The 21432-nt window shown below is 39.2% G+C and overlaps 1 long non-coding RNA gene across 2 annotated transcripts in view; it reads left to right on the top strand.

Moving 5' to 3' along the window:
• Window positions 1–7648: 7648 nt before the first annotated feature.
• The window catches only part of LOC115600679, a 99213-nt gene continuing 85429 nt past the window's right edge, over window positions 7649–21432 (top strand). The window contains exon 1 of one of the 2 annotated variants that reach the window (XR_003989106.1): window positions 7649–7852. This is a non-coding gene — a long non-coding RNA (uncharacterized LOC115600679). The remainder of the gene's footprint in view (window positions 7853–21432) is intronic. The other variant, XR_003989105.1, reaches the window with a different exon arrangement.

Genomic DNA, 21432 nt, shown 5'->3' with positions numbered 1-21432 from the left:
ATTTATTGAACTTGGTCTGTAACACTGATAGCTGTGATGACAGAGCACTAGAGTTTGACACCTTCACAGCCATTCCAATAGATCTGTGGTTTCTATTAGCAGAGTTTCAAATGCTGGTCAAGGATAGTCTGTTTAAAAAACATATAGCCAAACAGCTCTTGCTGTACATTGCAGAAAGAAAAGAACACATCTGCCTACAAACACCACCTTAGGAATCTCAAAATGTTACTTTTTCCTCAGCCTTTTGAGGCACAAATATTGCTTTTATGATTTTCCTCTATTGTACTGTCATCGCAGGCGCGTTAATTAGCACTAGGACAGTCAATTTCTGCTTTGTAAGATTTTTAAGTATAATTTAAGTATATTTAAGTATATAATTTAAGTATAATTGCTAGACTTTGAATATGTCGCATTATGACTCGTACCTATAGAAGCGTATTCATATTAAAACCATGAGGTGTAATGCGTTGACAGCTCCATTACTTAAGCAGCAGCTGTGTGTGCTGCTTCTGACCAATGTGATGCCTTCACCAAAGATTTCTTTGAGGGGCCAAAAGCTGTCTGCTTATGTTGGCCAGGGCACCCAGGGAGTGCTTTGACACCACCACCTTTCAGGGACTCCTCTGTAGCCTGTTCATGGTGCATAAGGTATCTAAGACTTGTTGGGTGTGAGGCTCATCTGCTGTCAAGTCACCAGTTATGAACCTTCTTCTTGTTGCCATTAATCTGCCTGCCAAGAGAGAGAGTTACAACTGTTCTCAGGTCACCTCTGTTGATAAAATGGGAAACATATCCTTGTTTTAAGAATTGTCTTTAGGAACAACCCAATGAAGAATCAAGCAAACAAAAAAAGAAGAATATAATGTGCACTAGTTTCTGAATGCCTTTTCTGAATGGCTCCATCCTTCAGGGAACATCCCTTTCTGAACAGAGACATCATTTTCTTCTATCACATGCTTTACCTAAGAGAAAATTATTTTTTTGTCACCTTGCTTCAGCTGTGAAAAAAATTTCTAGAAGAAACAAGAGGAGTATCTGGAACACTGAGAATACTTTGGTATAGTTTTTGATATCAAAAGTCTTAGCTTTGTTGTCATATGTTGTCTGTTCATCAAAACATCAACCCTTCCATGCCATGTGTATGTGTATGGTACATAGAAGAAGGACGGTGTTGGAATTGTATTTCCAAAAAAAAATAGATACCCAGCACTCACAGATGGGTTTTCCTCAAGTTACAAAAAAAAAAAAAAAAAAAAAAAAGAGCTTATTAAATATGTTAGCAAACTGTGTTACAGACCTTGGATGGGAACTATTGTCTCCTCTCAGTAAAAGAAAACCAAATAGGCCCACATGCTCTGTAAAACCACTGTTGCTCTGTTAGGAAGTACATCATGTTTGGTAAGGTGTACAGATGGCAGTGCTCATGTACCTAGAAAGCTCAAGCTTTCCAGTTGGAACTTGTCCATATTACATCCCCTGCCTTCCCTCAGCTAATTTGTAAAATAAAACAAGTATTTGGAAAACTGAAAGGTGGGAGGAAAAAAGACGCCTGAATGTTTTTTCCCAGTGGCGTATGGCCCATGGTTTATTCTTTGTGCTTGATTGTGAGTTCATAAGCTTTCAGAAAGAGAAGAGCGGTGGACAGAAAGGTTTTTGACCCCGTGAGATTTTCGTTTCTGCTAAAAGTCACGTAGACAATTCAGGAGTTCAGGATGAAACATCTTGAAGAGTCTTCAGTCATTATTAATTCTACCATAACATAAAATAGGAGAGAGAAACATTCTTTTGTGATCTGAGAATGAGTATCCCAATAAAAGCGGTCCTTTTTCCTGAATTTTCCATTATCTAACAGGACAATACAAATCCTTGGAAACTCTTCACCAGTTGCTCGGGTCCTCCTGACTAGGTCATTCATCCTTAACAGCCTGGAGATACAGCATACTTGCCATTCAAAGGAGAAAATTTTAAAAAAGGCAAGCACTGAAATCCTTTAATTTTTTATTCATGCTGCTGAGCCCCCGTATGTATCACATTCACCAAAGAAGTGGTATAAAATATGCACCAGATTGTTAACACTCGCTTCCAGCCTTGATACCTTTCATATACAGAATATGCCAATTACTTTTGTTTTTCAGTTCCTATGCAAAATTACATCTTCCACAGGGACCTCAGCTCCAACCCAGGTAGCCAGTTTCCAGACCTTGCAGGACTTTGTTCAGAGCACATAACCAGTATCATTATGTCACAGGGCAATGTTTCAGTACTGGAATCAGATAGTCTTTTTTCTCTCTTTTTTTAACCCTCCCCCTAAACAGATTTACCAGTATCACTTTGTCATTTATCTTGCTTGAAGGTGAGATGTTTATACTTATATTAGATCATATGTCCACTCAAAGGGCCACCTGCAGGTGTAGTGATCAAAAATGAAATTCCTCATAGACCAGATATTTTTCAAAGCAGCTGTTAGCAGACCTCCTGGAGCAGTAGTGTATCAGGAAACTGGAATCCAGATGTGGCTTTTGAAAGTAGGATCTTCAGTCTTTTTTCTTTCTAGTCTGGATTGTGGTTCTGCTCCTGGCTCCAAACATCCTACTGCCCTGCTCCTCTGTAGAAAGATGTGTGTCCACCTCTACCCCAAGTTTTGATTTCTCATACATAAGTGACACTAGAGTGTTTTGGAAAGAGAGCAAGCATTTCATGTGTGAACATGCAATATTTATTTTGAAATTGCATAGTTCTTTCTACCTGCTGTGCTGAATTTTAAAATCCCATTATGTCATAAAAATAAATGTTTGCTCTTTCATCTCTCCTCTATCTTGTACCAGTTTTCATTTAAAACAATAATCTTTGAGTGCAGCACAAATTGCCCCTTATCCTCATCGTAGCAGGTTTGTCCTGCAAATTTATTTTTGTCTCATTCAATCTAATGGCACAAACACTCTCAAAGATGTTTCCACCTTGTCCTGGGTTCAGCTGTAGCAGTCATTTTTCTCCTTCTTAGTAGCTGGTGCAGTGCTATGTTTTTGACTTTTAGCCTGGGAACCGTGCTGATAACACTGATGTTTTTAGTTGTTGCTAAGTAATGTTTACCCCAATCAAGGACTTTTCAGTCTCAGGCTCTGCCAGGGAGGAGGGGAAGCTGGAGGGAAGCAGAGACAGGACACCTGACCCAAACTGGCCAAAGGGGTATTCCATACCACAGCACGTCATGCCCAGTATATAAACTGGAGGGAGTTACTTGGAAGGGACCGATCACTGCTCAAGTCAGGCTTAAACCACAACGCACCCTCACACACCTGCCCCCCACCCTTCCACATTTTTCAATCTTGTGTTTAGAGGTAATGCTTTTCTTTATCTAGGAAGTCAGTATTTTCCACCAGCAAAAGGAGTTCACTTCTTGTGTTTTTTTGGTGTTGATGAATCTTGCAGGCATTTCTGTGATAGTATAATGGCTTTCTTTGAAGCAGACTTAGAATATTTTGTGTCATTTTTGAACAGCCATCTCTCAGTCTTCTGTATTTTCTCTTCAACGGTATGTGACACAAAGTTTCCTCTTTGTTCCTTAGTCTGATCTCCTGTGATGCTTAATCTATGTTTATGGCCCATGGGATTGAACTTCTCAGATTCAATGTGTCTGGGCAGCTATATTAGCATGGGTATATACTAGCCTTATCTCATGCATAGCTGGTGATGGAATGATGATCCCAGGAGAGGGAGAACTTCAAATGGGCTTTGCTGTTGTTTGGAAGAGCAGGGAAGTTACTAACTAGGAGAAAATACTTCGTTATTGGAACAGCAGCTGAGAGGCCAGAGAAGGATAAAGAGACAAGGAAATAGGAAAATGCAGGAAGAGGTTTGCAGGAAATATGACTGAAGGAAGGAAAAATGGTGAAAGATGAGGATGCAGGGAGCTGAATCCCATGTAGGCATGCTTTTTGGGATAGGAGCAGAAAACCTGTTGTTATGGAGACACCTTCAACACCATCTTTTCCAAAATGTGAGTTTAAATCCTTGGGAGCATGGTAAGTCTGAAAAGGTTTCAGTCATGTATGAGTAGGGGTTTGTGGTGCGAGTTCATAATTTTATTGGCGATCCAGGAGATACACACCGTTCAACTGAGCGTATGAAGTGTTTTCTTCAGCATGTCCTTCTACAGTTCAGCTTTGAAAACGGTGTGAGTGCCTGAGGTTAAACAGATGCATATGATCTCTGTAGAAAAGGGCAAGCCAGCACAGCTGTCCCCTCTTTATCTAAATGATGGAGAAACAGTGGTGGGACGGTCATTTCCATAGGTGGGCTTCTGGAAAGTAGCTAAATCTCCAGGATTGTCACTAATCCAGAGGTTAGAAAGTGAATTTCCCTTGCTGCTCCACTTATGGCATTTGCAGTGAGGAGAAAAAAAAAAAAAATAAAAGTGGGGAAGAGGAAAATGGAAAACATTATTACTATGCGTTTTCCATTTTGCCATTCCTTGCCTTACAATTGCCTAATAGTTCATCAGCTTCACAATAGAAATGCCTTTTATTTTTTTTCCAGGCACTTAGAGATGACTTAAGTGTCATTTAGTCAATTGGCGGAACAAAGAAGTCAATTTATGGATCAGATTTTTCTCTGTTTCTTTATTCTTTAAAATAATTTACTTTATTGGTTTAGTGTGCTTGAAAGGTGGGGGATTGACAGGACTACAGTGCAGAAATATCACTTCACAGAATCAGGTCATGCACACACATCTTTGATAAAGCTAAGGTTGAAAAGATAGAATTTTGTCAGCTTCCACTTGTATTTAAAATTTAAATCTAAATGCCCCCTTTCCAAAAAAAAAAAAAAAAAATAAAAAGGCAGTTAGCTCCCTAACACATTCTGAATCACATTGTGCCAAGTGTTAGAAATGAATACATGTAAGTACTTGAGAATAAGACTAAAGACTGCTGGAAAAGCCAACAGCAGCTCAACCTTCTTGGTCTGATCCCACCCCACTGAATCCAGTGGGAAACTTCCTGCTAGCACGTAGGAGTGATGTTAACCATGGTCTATGTGAAGTAAGTAAAGTTGATTAAGGGTCCTCACAATTTCTTTGTATTCTGCTCTCATTTCTGTCTCCTAAATATGCCTGCTTGTTTGCACATCCATGTATCTTATGAATGAGATACTGGTTTGCCAAATCATTGCATCAGTGTTCACATGCACATCCATCTCTGCCTGGCAGTGGCTGAATATTTATGGTGTCGCAGATGGTGCTGTGTCCAGCCTGGGAAAACATTTCTTCTCTGAAGACAAGAATTATTTTAAATTTACTTCTTTTGAAAATAAATGGAGAAACTTGGAATCACTTGAGTCCTATTGGCTCTTCATGAACTTTCCAAGAAGCTTCATGGACTAATTTGAAATTCCTTCACTCTGGCAGTGTATGCCTGCCTTGAAAGCTGAAAAGTCCTTGTATTGCATATTTTTTTTCTGTGGATGAGGCAGAGAAAATCAATGTTTGTTGTTTCCATTAAATTTGTTGTTTAATTTTTATTTTTGTTGTTGTTGTTTTGGTGGTGGGTTGTTTGAGGTGTTTTTGTTAGTTTTGTGGGTTTGGGAGGTTTTTTGTTTAGGGTTTTTTTTAAATACATATAGTTATATTCACCAGTTGGTTGATTAATATCCTCCTGGATATTTATTGCTCAACTGCTCATGAGACCCGTATTCCAGGCTTAAACCTTCTCTACAAAAATGAATGCAGACTGCCCTTGCAACCAATTGCCCTTGTCCCCAGATACCTTTCTCTCATCCCCTAAATTGAGGTCCCAACCTCTTGCAAATATGTGAGCCCTCTGCATTTTCCATTTAACTACAGGGCTCTGTGGTGATGTCAGTGCCATCAGATACATAGACTTTTCAAGGATCTCTAAGCACAGTTTTCCTTCACATAAGTCAAAATAAATTGTTAAATATAAATCAGCACATTTCTACTCCTCCAGATTTTTTTACCTTTTAGAAAGTTCAAATTTCAGGACATAGATTTCCTCTCAGGCTGTGTGGCACCTCACTTCTTCTCTCCCCATGATGGTTAACTTTCCTGCCTCTAGAGGTTCTCAGCTAGGCAGCAATTCATTTTCATTCAAGCAGGTCACCCTGGTCCTTTTGCTCACCCTGAGCAGCCTGTCCCTTTCTGCTGGGGCCCTCTGCTGCCACATGGTGCTTCAGCATCTCATGGCTGAAGAGTCTCTTTGCCCTTGTTCAGGTATCAACATAACATAACCATTAGCATCTTTCAGCCAGTGGCCTTAGAACCTGGTCCCTAGTCTCACAACAAGTGATGACATTGATTTGGAAGTCATAAACTGGTATGACAAATTCCTTGGTCCCCTCTGAGGGAAACATGTAGGAATGGGATGGTCTTCACAAGCAAAACTAGCAGTGGAGTCTCCACGGTGATAGAGGCAAGGGAAGACCTCTATTTCCTGCAGTGGGACCTTCACTTTCTGAGAAGGTGCATTTGTTCTCATCTAACATCACCATGAAGGGAAGCCCCTCAGCTTCCTACAAAACAGCAATCCCTGTTCATGTGTGCCCATGAAGCAGCAGTTTCTGTTAGGTTTTGCTTTCGTAGTTGTTAGGGGTTTTTTTTCAGGTAAAGAGCTATCTGTTAACAGCAGCCAACGGGTATCAGTGGAAATCACAGAAAAATTACGAGGCAGCTGTACCTGTTTATCCATAATTCAAGTACCTTCTATGAGGGGGTTTCATCAGATCCTTCTTAAACCTTAAAGAACAATGGCACTATTAATAAATGGTTGTCTATGAATGGGAACCTCTCTGGAAAGTGTAATTTGTTGATGGAAATAAATGGAAAGGACTAAAATATAATGTGCTTTATAAGAGTAGGATTTCTGTTTGTATGTAATGTTGCTTATCATGGAAATGGCACTGCATACAAGCTGTTAGCATTCTGATCTTGAAATTTCTCATTGTAAAAAAGCAACAGTTTTGGTGATGACCGTATTAAGAACTTAGATCTAAATATTTAGACCTGAGCTGAGAAATAGCATTTTATGTAAACTTCACGTGTATTTTGGTTTTTTGTTATAAAAATCCATGGCCTTTTCAAAATTACTTCCAGCTGAGAAAAAGCCCAGTGCAACAACAATATTGGCTGTAACAGTTGTGAATCTGCATCTGGAACGAAGCAGCTGCACAACAAAATTAAGATACCAAGGAGCTAATTTTAATTTCTAGCAGACTCCCCCAACACACTCTACTTTTCTCTGTCCTTTTCCTGGAGACGACAGCCTCACCTGAAAGACTTAATAAAGTTTAACAGAAGCCTATGGGTTCCTAATGTATTACACTATAATTTTTGTTGTAATGATTTTTTCACCTGCTCGATATGCTTAAGGATTCTGCTTAACTAGTTACAAGATAAATAAAGCTGACAAATATTAGTGATACTATCTTCTAGAATAATGATAATTACAGATTAGTACATTGTAGAAAATTACCTGATAGGCTTACAAATAATATGATAAAGATAATATGATAAGATAAAGCTCTTAAAAATTGTAATTAATGTAAGGCTTTTAATATTTTACTATACTCCTTGTTCTCCTTCCTCTATATGATTTTCAAGATTTATTTATCACTATTCTCTATTTTTGTGCTGTACACAGTGTTTGTAGGCTATGGCAACCAATCCCCTTAGGCTTTCTTTTGCTTTAATTTGCCTAAACACAGGCATCATATGAATATTCAGCAAGTGGCTTTGCATTGAGTAAGTGCCCTTAATCGGCTTTTCAGTTCAGTTTTATTGGTTGCACGCGTAGTCAGTTATTACAACAGGAATATTTGAGGGCCCTACAAAGCTAACCAGGTAAGGGTTGCAATTCTTTGATGCATTTAATAGAAGAGAATTATCATTGATTATAAAGATCCTGGGGATGGCTCAAAGCTTACCAGTTTGCTTGGGGAGAGGCTGTACAAGTAGAGGGTTTATCATTATTATTGTTGTTGGTTTTGTTGTTGTTATTAACCCATGATGGGCAGGTGGGCACATGCTTCTTTGATTTGCATAAACAACAACTCCTAATGAATAATACATAAGGGTTATTTTAACTACTGGGCTGCTGGCACAGCAGGCTGTATAGCACCATGGTTTGATTGGCTCTGCAGCATTTTCATCACTGGCACATATTTCTATAACATAAAAGCCATTAAAGAACCTGAAGTGAATGTATAGTATTTGTTTTTCTCTTTTTCTTAATGTCTGCTATCTTTTCAAAGAAAATTGCCCAGATGTCCCCCCACCCTCTTCCTGGCTATTAGCGCCTCTCACTTTCCATAAAAAATATATTACAAGCTGGATTGCAGACGCTGTTTATAGCCTTGAACAGTGCCTGAGGATTGCTGAGAAAGGTGGCATTAGCTATATTTGTCTTTAAATAAACATAAACATAAACATCTTTTTTGCATAAACATGAGCTACATGTAAATAAGAAACCTTCATGTTAGTATGCAATTTGCACCCTCCCATTTGCATGCTGGAGATCTTTCCGCTCGCCTCTGTTGAAGTAGGAATGCAATCCTCAAAAAGGAATAATTACACATTAAATAAGTTATTTATAATGCTGGTTTGATTTTTCTGCTACCTAAAATATCATTTGATGAGGAGGACTGGAGGGAGGGATGTGTCTTCATAAATCAAGGGAAGGTGATAAGTCAAGATTTAATTGAAGGCTCAGCATGTGGGAAACATGCTGAGTATAGAGAGTCAAAACCAGTTTATGTATTTAAATTGTTGGAGATAATCAGCATCCTTTTCCTTATTCTTAGCTTAGCACTCGGCTTTTGTGAGTGTCTTGAAATGAGCCATTAGGGGATAAAATAATCACATTTAAATCTTGCTTGGTACAAAGGGTTCTGATCCAGAAGCTCGTAGGTGTGCTGATCATTGAGGCAGTCAGCAAAATACAATGTATGTGAGCACCGAAAATGGCCACACAGAAAGGGAAAATTAATAAAACAGGAGCATCATGTGCAATAAGAGTTAGGGTAAAAGTCATATTAAATCGTATGCATAATCAGAGCATCTATCCATTAAACTGTATCAAATACAACAACGCATGCTTTTCGCAAACGATATAGAGGAACTCTGAGTTGTCTGTGGCTTCAGACTACAGGTGGAACCTCTAAACCTGAAATGGCTGGATTTTAACAATACCTCATTGCTAAAATTACATATTAGACTGACACCAGGTAACCTGGAGTAATGTGAGGCAGATAAGGGGAAGTTGGTGTGTTTTCTACCACGTAGTAATCTCTGATGAGAAGATGCTGAATAAGGAAGGCATTTTCACTGCTGGTATCAACTATTCCTGTGAATCTAGTGCAAGCTAAAACCTGGAGGAATGAAGGAAAAAAGCAAAAATGCCTTCTTTGGTTTAATTTCTAGTTTTCTCATTTGGGGTAATGTTATTTCTTCAAACAAACATTTGTTCTATTTCTTAAATGGCATTAAAGGAATATTTTTAGGATTCCTAGCAGAGGACTAGGAGCATGTTTTATTGTTTAATCTGTTTGCCAATTTTTGTTCTACCTTTTAAATCAGTGCTTGATATTTCAAACAGGAAAGTGGGTTAAAACTTAAGATGTAAAAAATAGGAGCAAAAAAAGATGTCTCTCATGATTAGGTGCACGTATTCAAGAAATTTTAATAATTCTGCATCTTATTTTACGCAGAATTTATGCAGAATTATTAAAACTAATTTTAAATTTACATCTCCTGCCAATTAAACCTTTCAATTTTTAATAACTTCACTATGTATTTAACCATCAGTCATCAAACGTTTACAGCTATAATAAACACCAAGTAATCTTTAATGCACAATAGGGATTGTAGGGCTGGTAGTTTTAAAAGAATATGCTTACCCTACAACTAGAAGACTTATAAAAGAAATAGTCTGAGGAATGTCTGTATTAGTGAATATATTACTGGCTAGTTTCAAGATATAGCATCTTACTCTGTGCTGAGCTCTCCCTCATTTTCTGTCTTTGTTCACAATTAAAAGACAGTAACTCGTTAATATGCTGATGACACAGATTTTCACCTGTGACAGTTATCATTGCTGCTTAGGAGAGATATCCAGAGGCCATGCAGGGATTTTACACATAGGACTTTAAAACTGGGTTTTTGACAGTTGTTTCTGAAGAGCAGACAATGTCCCTGTCGGCACAGCAGAATGGAAGGGAGATGCTACCTGAGGCATCTTCTGGGAAAAGAAAAAAAGAAAGGGGCAAACGATCAGAACATAATCATCTGTAGCTGATAGGAGGAAGCAAATGGTAGGAAATGCTTTAATGTCTTCTCCAAGCAAGGATGCAATGAAAGTCAGGAACCCAACCATCCACACTGGGTGCTTGAAGATAACCATGACAAACATGTCCCTCCTGCATGCACCTGGGCTTGGCTGAGCAACCTACTTCAGTACACTCTTAAGCATCTCCAAAACACCTATCTCTAGTCCTCGTAAAATTACCACAATTTTCTTTTCACCTTTGAAATGAAGTCACCATGCTGGCTGAGAGTGGGACTAGTCTGTTTTGTGCAAAAGGGATCAGAAATAAAATAGTGGCTGTCCTCACAAGCCTTACTGTTATCCTTATTTTCTGCCCTACGGGAAATGAATAATTGATGGAAGCATATCTTTAATAACTCTGATTGAAGAATGGACTTTGAACTTAATTCATCCTTAATTGCCCAGTGAGGTGGGCTAGCAATGCATCTATTTTAATCCAGCTGGTTTTGTAGGTTTTTAATTGAATGGGCATAAACATGAGAAGGGAACCTGAATATGACTGTTCCTGCTGCCACCCTCTTTGCTCCTGTAGTCCTTGTGATGGTGCACTCATGGTTGACCACAGCATGCAACAAAGCCTGTATTTCTGGCACTGGAAAAAGTTATGGGGACAAAAAGAGAGAAAACAGGCTTGCAAGCTTTCTATATACATTCTGAAAAAGAAACGAATGCTTTTTCATTTTCCATTGCAATTAACCTTTAACCAGGCACCATACCACTGATTTCGGTTGGTGTGCTGGAGAGCCATAGGAATGAACCCCAGAAAGAAAAATAATAGCTTGACACAAAGCAATAAATTAGGATGCTGATTCACCTCTTTCTCACCCCAGTTTTACACCAGTGTAACACCATTGACATTAGTGCTGGTATTGCTGACTTACCTTGAGTAAAGGAAGAAGAAAATCAGGTTTTGAATTTTTTTATGCTTTTCCTAGTAACAAAAAAAAAATCCCACAGATGATAGTTACTTTGGATGTGTCACAGTAGTGCTTCGTATAAACTACAGACATACAATGTATGCAGCCCAAGTGTATTTCACTTTCATGCATTCTGAAAAACCAACACTGTGCTGACATCCAGCAAACAGTTTTTTGCCCAACCATCTACCCCACATTATGCTGCCTGCCTTAACGTATTTGTATCCATTTAATCTTCCACAAATTCTTCTCTCTTCTATTCTGTCAATATCAAAAATCTTAGTACTCTTGAAGATGATTGCTGCGAACCGCTGATAATCAGGATTTAGAATAAGGTGCTGACACATAGCAGCTATAATGGAAGGAAGCATTTTCACATAACGAGTTGTTAGCACATCCAGAACTGCAAAGTGGATCAGACCCATAAAATTTCTGTTTCTTTAAATATCAGCTGATTGAGTTATTATTATTATTATTAAGAGAAAAGCAGGGTATATTAGTTAAACAAAAAAAAAAAAAAGCTTCAAGTGTGTGTTGGGAAGATGCCATAGAAGCAAAAGGTAATAGTCTTGGGTTCTGTACAACATTTTCTTACACTTGTGGAAAAGGCATGTTTTTTACAGTGGAAAAAGACAACAGATCAAGCTTTAAAAAGCCTCTATAGATAATTTGAGTTCACATATTCCGATTTGGTTTGGGATTTTATCCCATGGCTCTTTTCTGGTTTGGAGGTTGAGGAGTAGGGAAATACTGGAGAAGGTACTTTTCAAGTGCAACTTTCAAAGACCATTTAAAAACACCATTAGAGTCAGCTTTCTGTTTTACTGGGTAGTCAAACAGAGATCTGCTGGGGTGACTCTGAGCCAATGCAGCAGAAGAATTTTCAATTCAGTTTTGCAAGTGCTTTTTTTCATTTTTGGGTTGGCTGTGGTTTGCCTGAAAAGTCTTAGAAAAGTCGTTTCAGTGCCTGGGCTCTCCTCATCCAGTGATCATGATGGGGGGAGCTGCACATCAGTTAGTTTTTGTCACTAAACTCTTCTGGTGGGGCTTCATTGCACTGGTGGTTGTGTATTTATGTAAGGGAAGAAGGACCCAGTTGTTCTCTGGAGTCCATTTTCCTGGGAAAATAGGTGCAGAACAGAGGCTGGGCTGAGAACAGTTGCCACCATGGGCTGACTGCTGCTCTCTGGCCTTTCAGGAATTAAGAAAAAATAATGGATCCTATAGCTCAACCCCAGGTACTAGTTTGCACTACTATGGAGATGGGGCTGGTGTGGAAGAGGAGGTTTGCACACATCCTTAGGCACTCTCCTCACCCCTCTGCAGTGAGAAATGTCATCCTTCCAGATCAGGATGTTCCCACAGGAGGAGTTCTGTAGGAGGATCTTCCAGTATTCCTTCACACTGATGACCCTTCAGTGGCTTTCTTTTCTAAATAGAAACAGGTATCCCTTCGCAGGATGTTGAAAGGAGTAATTTAATTCATATTCATTCTTCACTTTGGGGATGTGAAGAGCTGCATCACTGCTAAGTGTTATAATTATTTTAGTTTAGGATTACATGAGTCATTTTCCAGTTTTGCCAGGAAAATGCAAGCTGGCAATATCTTCAGTAATTGGTGATGACTTCTCAGAAATAAGAAGTGACTTTTCTATTACTATATAGGGCCTGATCCCAGACCCGATAGATCCCACGGAATTAATTTCACTGAAATGAGGATGAGGCCATGTTGTGATATGAGTGCACAAAGTCCAGACATTTCCATAGTGGACAGCTCACCACATACATAGAATCATAGAATCATAGAATAGTTAGGGTTGGAAAGGACCTTAAGATCATCTAGTTCCAACTCCCCTGCCATGGCCAGGGGCACCTTGCACTAAACCATGTCATCAAAGGCTCCATCCAACCTGACCTTGAACGCTGCCAGGGATGGAGCATTCACATCTTCCTTGGGAAGTTTTAAATATGCTTCTATGCTGATGTATGAAAGAGGCTCAACAGCAGGCAGTGTGGACTGTCCAAGGACCTAGCCCTATCTCCTTCATGAGCACTTGGATTTCTGTTCTTAGTGACAATAGAAATCTGTTCATACCAGAAAAAGTTCAAGTGTGGCACATATAGTATTGCATATATTCACCTAAAGCACCCTGAGAAGCCTTATATGTTTATGACATTGTTTGCTATGTTTTCTAAATGGTAATGGAGCTTTTCCTGGTTTGTATTTGTAGTATAATAACTGCACTACATTCAAAAAATTATGTGTGAATGTTGATAACCTTGCATCATTGCAAACGTACAGAACATGAGGGGGCGTGCACTGAATCAGTACATAAACACTGATATCATGTAATTAAAAATTCTCCTTGGCCCCTATATGATTTTGTTTATCTGTTTATTTATTCAGTTTCTTTTTCAACAAACTGAAATATGTCGATGGCACTGACTCCTCTTTGTACAATGTGGTTGGAGTCTACATTTTATACAGTAAAGGGAAGTTCAACACGGCTTTACCCAATCCCTTTATTCATAATACCACAATGACAAGAAAACAAACAAAAACCCCATAAAAATATTTACTGGAAATACGATTTTGTTTACCACTATTGCAAGGTTTTGCTTTAGAATTCAGTGTAATCTGTGTACTTCAGAAAATACTTCAGCACATTATCCCTTTCACACAACCTCATTCTGATTTTTCTGCCAGGGAAGTTACTTACACATTCTTGTCCCAAGTTTATCAACAGGAAACAAACAAAACCCCAAAAATCATAGTAATAAACAGCATGGCCTCCTCCTCATGGCCTCTGTGCAGTCCCCATTGCTTTCCTTGCAACACTGCTCCTGAAGCCTAAAGAAATAAGAATTTAAATATCAATATTGATTATTTAGTATCTGTGGTTTAGTATCTGTGGAACTGCATCCGAGTTCAGCTAAAAATTCTGTGTTCAAAGGATGAGTGTTCTGAAGTATTTCAGTCTTCAGCACAGACATCTGGGGAGAGAAGAAATGCAAGAAGTTTTGAGAGAAATCGAGATTGTTGGGGCAAAGAAACCAGCTTCCAAGTGCAAAATTATAAATCTTAAGGGGGGAAGGAAAAATTGTGTATATGCGCCTCTTCTGAAGAGAAGTTAAGAAAAATACCATTCGATGTCCAGCTTTTTTAACACTTTTGTATTAAACAATGAAGAAGTGCTTTCATAGGCGTGCCTAGGTACATTAGCTTCAAAATAATCTTGTAGCTTTTCTCACAGTTTCGAAAAAGAGATTTTTAAATCTGAGGAGAAAACATTTTCACCAACATTTGCAAATAATCAGGGGAGTTTCTCCTAGTTTAGTGCACAAAAATCTGTCCTTCAATTCTGTAAAGGACAGATGATGCTTGGGAGATTGCTCTAAAAAATAACTCTGTCTATCTATGGTCCATTTATTCTCTCTTTATGAACCCAACCCAAAACAGTGGCACATACTTAAAACCAGTGCCAGCATCTTCAGACTCCACCCCTAAATTACTCAATTAAATTGCTTGGGAAGACAATCTTTGATTCCCCAGCATTTGATCTATGCTCAGCCTGTGTTCTCCGCATAAAATAATAACCTATCTTCTGAAATATTACAGCAATTTCTAACACCAGACACATGTCCCAAGGAAACAGACTAATCCAAGAGCCAGGACAAGATGTAGACTTTTAAAAATTATGTGATATCTCATCCCCTAAGTCTCCAGAGAGCAGATGAATAGAAAAAACCACAGTGGCCTGAATTTGGGGTGCTGACTTTGAAAGAGGGGTGATTTCATGTGATGTGGACCACCCAAACTGATTTCCTGGGCAGTAAATGGTAAACAACAAATTTTCTTTCACGTTGTGAAGGCTTTGCTCATAGCAGTGTTGGTTTGTTGGAAGGGCTAGAAACAAAGCCCAGCAGGGACATTGACAGGAATGGGGAATGAACTGACATATGCAGGTTTGGCTAAAGCCTTCTCAAGGGGATGCCGACCAGTAGCTTTCCCCTCCTGGATGAAAAGAAAGCTAAATATAACAAATTAAATAAAAAAAACCCCAAACCAACAGAGGAGTCCCACTAGGCCCAGACATAGTAAGGAAAAAAGACTCATTGTACCACACAGATTTTACCACATTGGTTGTCCTGCCTTTTAGAGATATTAAGGTTTACTGCAGGCTGGGGATAAACCTGAAATACCTTTTCAGCAAAGGCAAAAAAAAAAAAAAAAAAATAAGGTGTCAATCAGCTGGAATTCATTTATTATTCATCTAATCTTCTGTAATTCATCTATAAATCAGCTGCCTCTAAATACCATAGATGTATTTTTGGCAGCATGTAAAAGATGAAAATTGGGAGAGTGATTGTAGAAATGTTTAAAAAAAACCCAGGGAAAATATAGTGAAAAGAAAATAAATTGAGTTTAATAAAGGAAGAAAAAGTCCAGGGCCCCAGCCTAAAATAAGGCCTCACCTAAGGCTGTTAGTGGCTCCTCAGAGATATATGTGGTAGGTTTTTTGCTGTCCGTGACCCCTCATTACAGCACTGCACACAAATAGACCAACTATTTAAACCACTTCAAATGTACCAAAATGGGCTGGCAATACTGAGTATTCTCACTTTTAGAACAAAACGTTTGGTCTTTCTTTTGAGTTGTCTAGATATCATCAGAAATGTAGACGTGCATGAAGAAGGAGAGAGTGAGAGAAGCATTTCAGAAAATTGACAGCTTTGTGGATGAGTTGAAAACAGAAGCAAGATATATTAAAAATACCAGAGAGAGAGAAAGAGATGCACAGAAATACAGAAAACCTGGTGATTAAGGGTATTGTCAATAGGCTCTGACAGTAGGCATGCTCTGAGAGTGGAGATATTTCAAATACAGACACTAAAATGCTGGAAAAAATAACACGTCTCTCTAGTGAATCCCTCATCAGGTTTGACTAATTTTTCCCCAACCATCCTGCAGTCAGTTAAATGACCTGTTAAGGTGGTTTCTGTGGTTATTCCATGGGCAGCAACAGCCCTCTGCTTTTGCTCTTTAGAGCTGCCTTAAAGAGGTGTGCTCCATCTTTTGTACTTAAGTACCTGAGAGATCAGCTTGATGCTGAGGACAGAGATTTGAGGTTCTTGTGGTTTGCATAAAACCTCTTTGGAAGGAGCTGCTACCACAGCCACTCCTCAGATTAAGTAACACTGCAGAAGCAAAGCTCATGGTTCCTTGGTCTGTTAATCAATTAATTTGGATGATCTTTTCTGGATAGTAACACCCGAACGAAGCCTTAAAGAACTCAAGTACCTCATCTACGACAATGCATCTACTCCTCTTAGTGATGTCATGGGGATAAACCACATGAGTACATGGCTGATGCCTGCAAGGCAATCAACATGCTGCCCTGAGACACTGGCTCTGATTTTCCTCTTCACACTCACTTTGCCTGCATAACAGCAAATGTTAAAAGCCTATAAAATGATTCAATCTTTTGAAAAAAATCCTGCTGAATTATTTTTCGTGCTAAGCCCTCACAATCGGCTGTAAGACAGTGTGAATTTTGCAGTTCCCAATGCTCTGCATGAGGATGATTTCCTTTCAAATTGTTTTGTGTGATTTTCTTTCTTTTTCATTGGTCTTTTCTTAGGAGGGGGTGCAAAAAGGAGTGACTGGTTAAATTTCCGCTATGCCCTTCTGATTTCACTCAGTCTTGACCCTTTCTTTCTCCTCTCAGTGTTAAATAAGTCATCTCTGTGCAAAGAACTGCTGCCTCTCTAATTATTACTATTGCTTTTCTCTCTGCACTTACTGTTGGACAGGATCAGACATATTGCTAGCCCAGCTGTGGCACAGCCAAGATAATTTTCTGGCATTTAACTTCTCCTCTTATTATTTTTTATCATTAATTCCACATTGGGGGGGGGCAGAAGGAGGGTGGGACAGATGCATTTTTGCTGAAACAAGTAAGAGCTAATGTAATTTCTGAACTGGCACAGAAATAATTGTTTTGACTGGAGAAAGTAATCCTAGCACCCAAGCGAGATCCAAACAAGGGCTCTGCACGGCCAAAATCCATCAGAAAGATGACTTTCGTCTTTAGATACTGAAGGCAGAGAGTAAGCATTGTAATAGGGGAGGCTGGTAGTAGCATTGGCAACTTCATTGCCCCTTTTTTCTCCTTCTCTGTTCACAAGCAACATGTCCAGCAGGTGCCTTCCCTAGTCAACTCCTTCACCAACTGTGTCAGGAAGTTCTCTTTCACACACTCCAGGAACCTCTTAGACCCTTTCTCAGCTATATTGTATTTCCAGCAGACATCTGGTAACTTGAAGTCCCCCTTGAAAACAAAAGCTAGTGATTGTGAGACTTCTGCCAGCTGCTTATAGAGTATTTCGTATGTTACTTCATCCTGGTTGGGTAGTCTACAACAGACTCCACCATAATATCTGCCTTGTTGGTCTTTCCCCTGATTCTTACCCATAAACACTTGACCCTGTTGTCAACGTCATCAATCTCTAGACAGCCAAAACACTCCCTATCATATAGGGTTACCCTGTTGCCTCTCCTTCTTTGCCTATCCCTTCTGAAAAGTTTATAGCCATCCATTACAGCACTCCAGTTGTGTGAGTCACCCCATGTTTTTGTGATTGCAACTGTACCATAATTTTTCAGCTGCACAACAGCTTCTAGTCCCTCCTGTTTGTTGTGCATTCTGCGTGCATTGGTGTAGATTCACTTCCTTTGGGCTTCTGACCTTGCCATCTATTGAGGGGAGAGAATCCCTAATTCCTATGTGACTGTTCATAGGCACTTCAATGGTTTCTAACACATCAATAACCCTCACATCTTTGAGGCCACATGGATCTCCATTGCCTATCTCTGCTGAGATGGAAGACTGAAGGACCTCACTAGTACACCATCCCCTCAAACACTGGTGTTCCGCCCCCAGGCATATCTCTAGTAAGTCTGCTTTTATCCCTTTCCCCTTTCAAATCTACTTCAAAACTCTTTCAGTGAGCCCTGGTAACTCCTCCACAAAGATGCTTTTCCCCTTTAAAACCAGTGTACCTTATCTGTTTCCAGCAGGCCTGGTGTCATGTAGACCAACCCATGGTCAAATAATCCCAAATTCTGCCAGTGACACCAGGCTCAGAAAGAGGTGTTGATCTTCTGGCTCTTCTTGTTCACTCCCTCGTCATTCCTTGCAAGTCGAAGGATAGCGCAGAAGATTGCCGGTGCTTGTGATCCCTTAACTATTCCCTGAAGTTTCTCTTGACTCCCCTTGGACTTCTTGTTGCATGTTCATCGCTGCCTATCTGAAAAATCAATAATGGATATTAATCTGAGGGCCATTCCGGCATAGGAAGTTTTCTCTTCACATCTTTAGCCCAAGTCCCAGGAAGGCAGTAGACTTCCCGAAGAAGTGTAAAGTAATAGTTATGCAGAAAAAAGTACTGATTCAATGCAATTACTTACCCTTTGGATCCTCTTTGGAAGACTCGTGTATCACCACTGGAATACTTCCACCTCCCTAACCCAAGCAAGGTTTGCCCTGCAAATATACCTAAACGTGCCCAATTCGCACATCCTGTTTATGATACTAATGACCAAGCTCTTTTCCTCTTCAAAGAGGAGTATGATGTAGCAGCTCAGAACTTTTTAAAATGCTGATGTTGTTGTCACAAGCCCACTTATTACAGTGAATAGCTCTATAGTATTATATTATTATTTTACAGTCAGTTCAGACAGTTATTGAAGTTAAACAAGCAAACGTCAAACATCTGCAAAATAGGCATTTTAAAAACACCGAACGGTTAACTTTTGACAGGATGCTATGGTCTTGCAATTTTAAAGTAGTTATGAGATCTTTTCATCACTGTGTATTAAAATGTTTACTCTTTAAACAAGAATTTCGTAACATTTTACAGAGCAGATTCCAGCACCATGTTCACTTTTTCTCCAGAACAGGCAATGTTTACATCAATACATTACAAACATATACAGAAGCACTTTGGTAAATACAATCTCAGGCTAAATATCTTTATCCAGATCTATTTCTTTGACTCCTGGAGCCTGGGGACAGTTTTGTTGATAACAGTGATCTCACCTGGTCAGAAGGTGAGAGCAGTGGAAGTATTGGATGACTTCAGAAAATTGTACTGTGAAAATCGATCCAGTAAAATACATTCTGGGATTTTCATTTTTTCATGTAACTGTTGATATTGTTGATAGTTCACTGATCTTTTGTGCCTGGACTTTGGCCATTTTCCAACATCACCAGGTATTTGTATCACATACTTGGAGCATAATAACGTTGAGTTTGACTTGTAAATAAGTACATGAAAACCCAGTGAAATGTATTCGAGGTGACCAGCTTTTAACCCTCTCATTGTGCTGTCATTGAAAATACTGACCTTGTCAGAACTTCTTATGACACATAAAATAATTTTCTGAACAGGCTTACTGAGTAAAGAATTGGAAAAAACTTAGAAACACTAGTAGATGCTAATATGAAGATTTTGAGAATTGTTAACTTTCTAACAGTTTTCTGTGCTGAGCTGTGAAAATTGTTGCTACAGCATTAGCCACATTGCTGGAAACTGGCCACTGAGATGCTTCTCTTCCAGTGCCATAAAATCATAGCGTCGTAGAATGGTTTGGGTTGGGAGGGACCTTAAAGATCATCTAGTTCCAAACCCCTGCATAAAATAGTGACTTGCATGTGGTATTTGCAGGTGGAAGTCCTACTTAGACTGTGTTTGGCTTCACTTGGGTGTGAGCTCTGCAGCTAAGTCAATATGGATTTTCATAATGGAAAGAAACCTTCTTGTAATGAACTCTGGTTCATCGCCGTGAAAAGCGTACTCTGTTTACAATGAAACATTGATAAGCCCCTACCATATAAATGATAATAATAGTCTCAGCAGCTACAACTCATCTTTAAAAATAATAAAACTGAACCACAGAAAATTACTTCAGTTAATGCCTCTCCATCATAGTGTGCTTAAATGTAAAGGTATTTTATTTTATATTAGTCCTTAGTATTTTCATTTCCCAGTCAGTAATCTCAGGACTACATAGTTTTCTTTAACATAAAAACAAACAAACAAACAAACAAACTGACTTTTATTTATCTTGTATTCTTAATGTACCATGCCATACTATTGCATCATATTATACAGATGCATTACTAGTCAGATACAAAAGTGTTAGCTATTATTACAGTGTAATGGTCTGGTATTTTAACTGTGACATCTCCATTGCATCACATTAGTGCCCTTTGTCCTATTTATCTTACATTTTTGGAGAAAATCAATAAGAAGTTGTAAGTATGGTCTGCTACATTTTCATATCCTACTGCTGATATTTTTAATTCATGTCATTATACTGTTTTGTGTATCTTGTAGAAATTGAAGTATCAGAAGAGAGAACAGGATGGGAATAACAGTTTATAACTACTCCATGTGATCAAAAAAAACCCCTCAAAAAAAACTTATAATGCAAAGCAACCTCAAAATTATAAAAATTATCTCTGAATACTTCATAAATTGCTGACTGACATTTTGGAAGTTATATTAGGAGATATTTGGCCTTTGGGTTTGGTAATTGCATCTGTCAAATCAGAGGATATTTCAAGGTTGGGTAATATATCTCCTCCCCTCACTTTGCATCATTAGCAGTCTTAAGAGGGGTTCCCTGGAGGTCCCTCAAAGTCTGGAGTATCATTGTAGTAGGGGTCAAATTAATGCCTTTGAGAGTACCTAAGGTGACCTCAGTAGGTAAGGTGGATCTGAAATGAGTGGTAAACCCTATTGCTGGCAGCTGGAGTGGAGGCCAAGGGCACCTGATGCAGGTCCGCAGAACAAGTTCAGTGCTCTCATTCAAGGTGTCTCCTCACAAGTTCTGAAATAACGAGAAGGGTGAGAGCAAAATGTACCAGAAGTACGACATCCAGCTCTGGGGGTAACAGCACCAAAGAGACATGGAGCTGTTGGAGCAAGTGCAGAGGAGGCCACGGAGATGCTGCAAGGGCTGGAGCAGCTCTGCTCTGGAGACAGGCTGAGAGAGCTGGGCTGGTTCAGCCTGCAAAAGAGAAGGCTCCTTAAGGGGAGATCTTAGAGCAGCTCCAGTGCCTGAAGGGGCTACAAGAAATCTAGAGAGGGGCTTGGGACAAGGGCCTGTAGGG

This window comes from Strigops habroptila, chromosome Z (assembly GCF_004027225.2).
Source record: "Strigops habroptila isolate Jane chromosome Z, bStrHab1.2.pri, whole genome shotgun sequence".
NCBI classification, from domain to species: domain Eukaryota; kingdom Metazoa; phylum Chordata; class Aves; order Psittaciformes; family Psittacidae; genus Strigops; species Strigops habroptila.
This window is presented reverse-complemented; position numbering and strand designations above follow the sequence as displayed.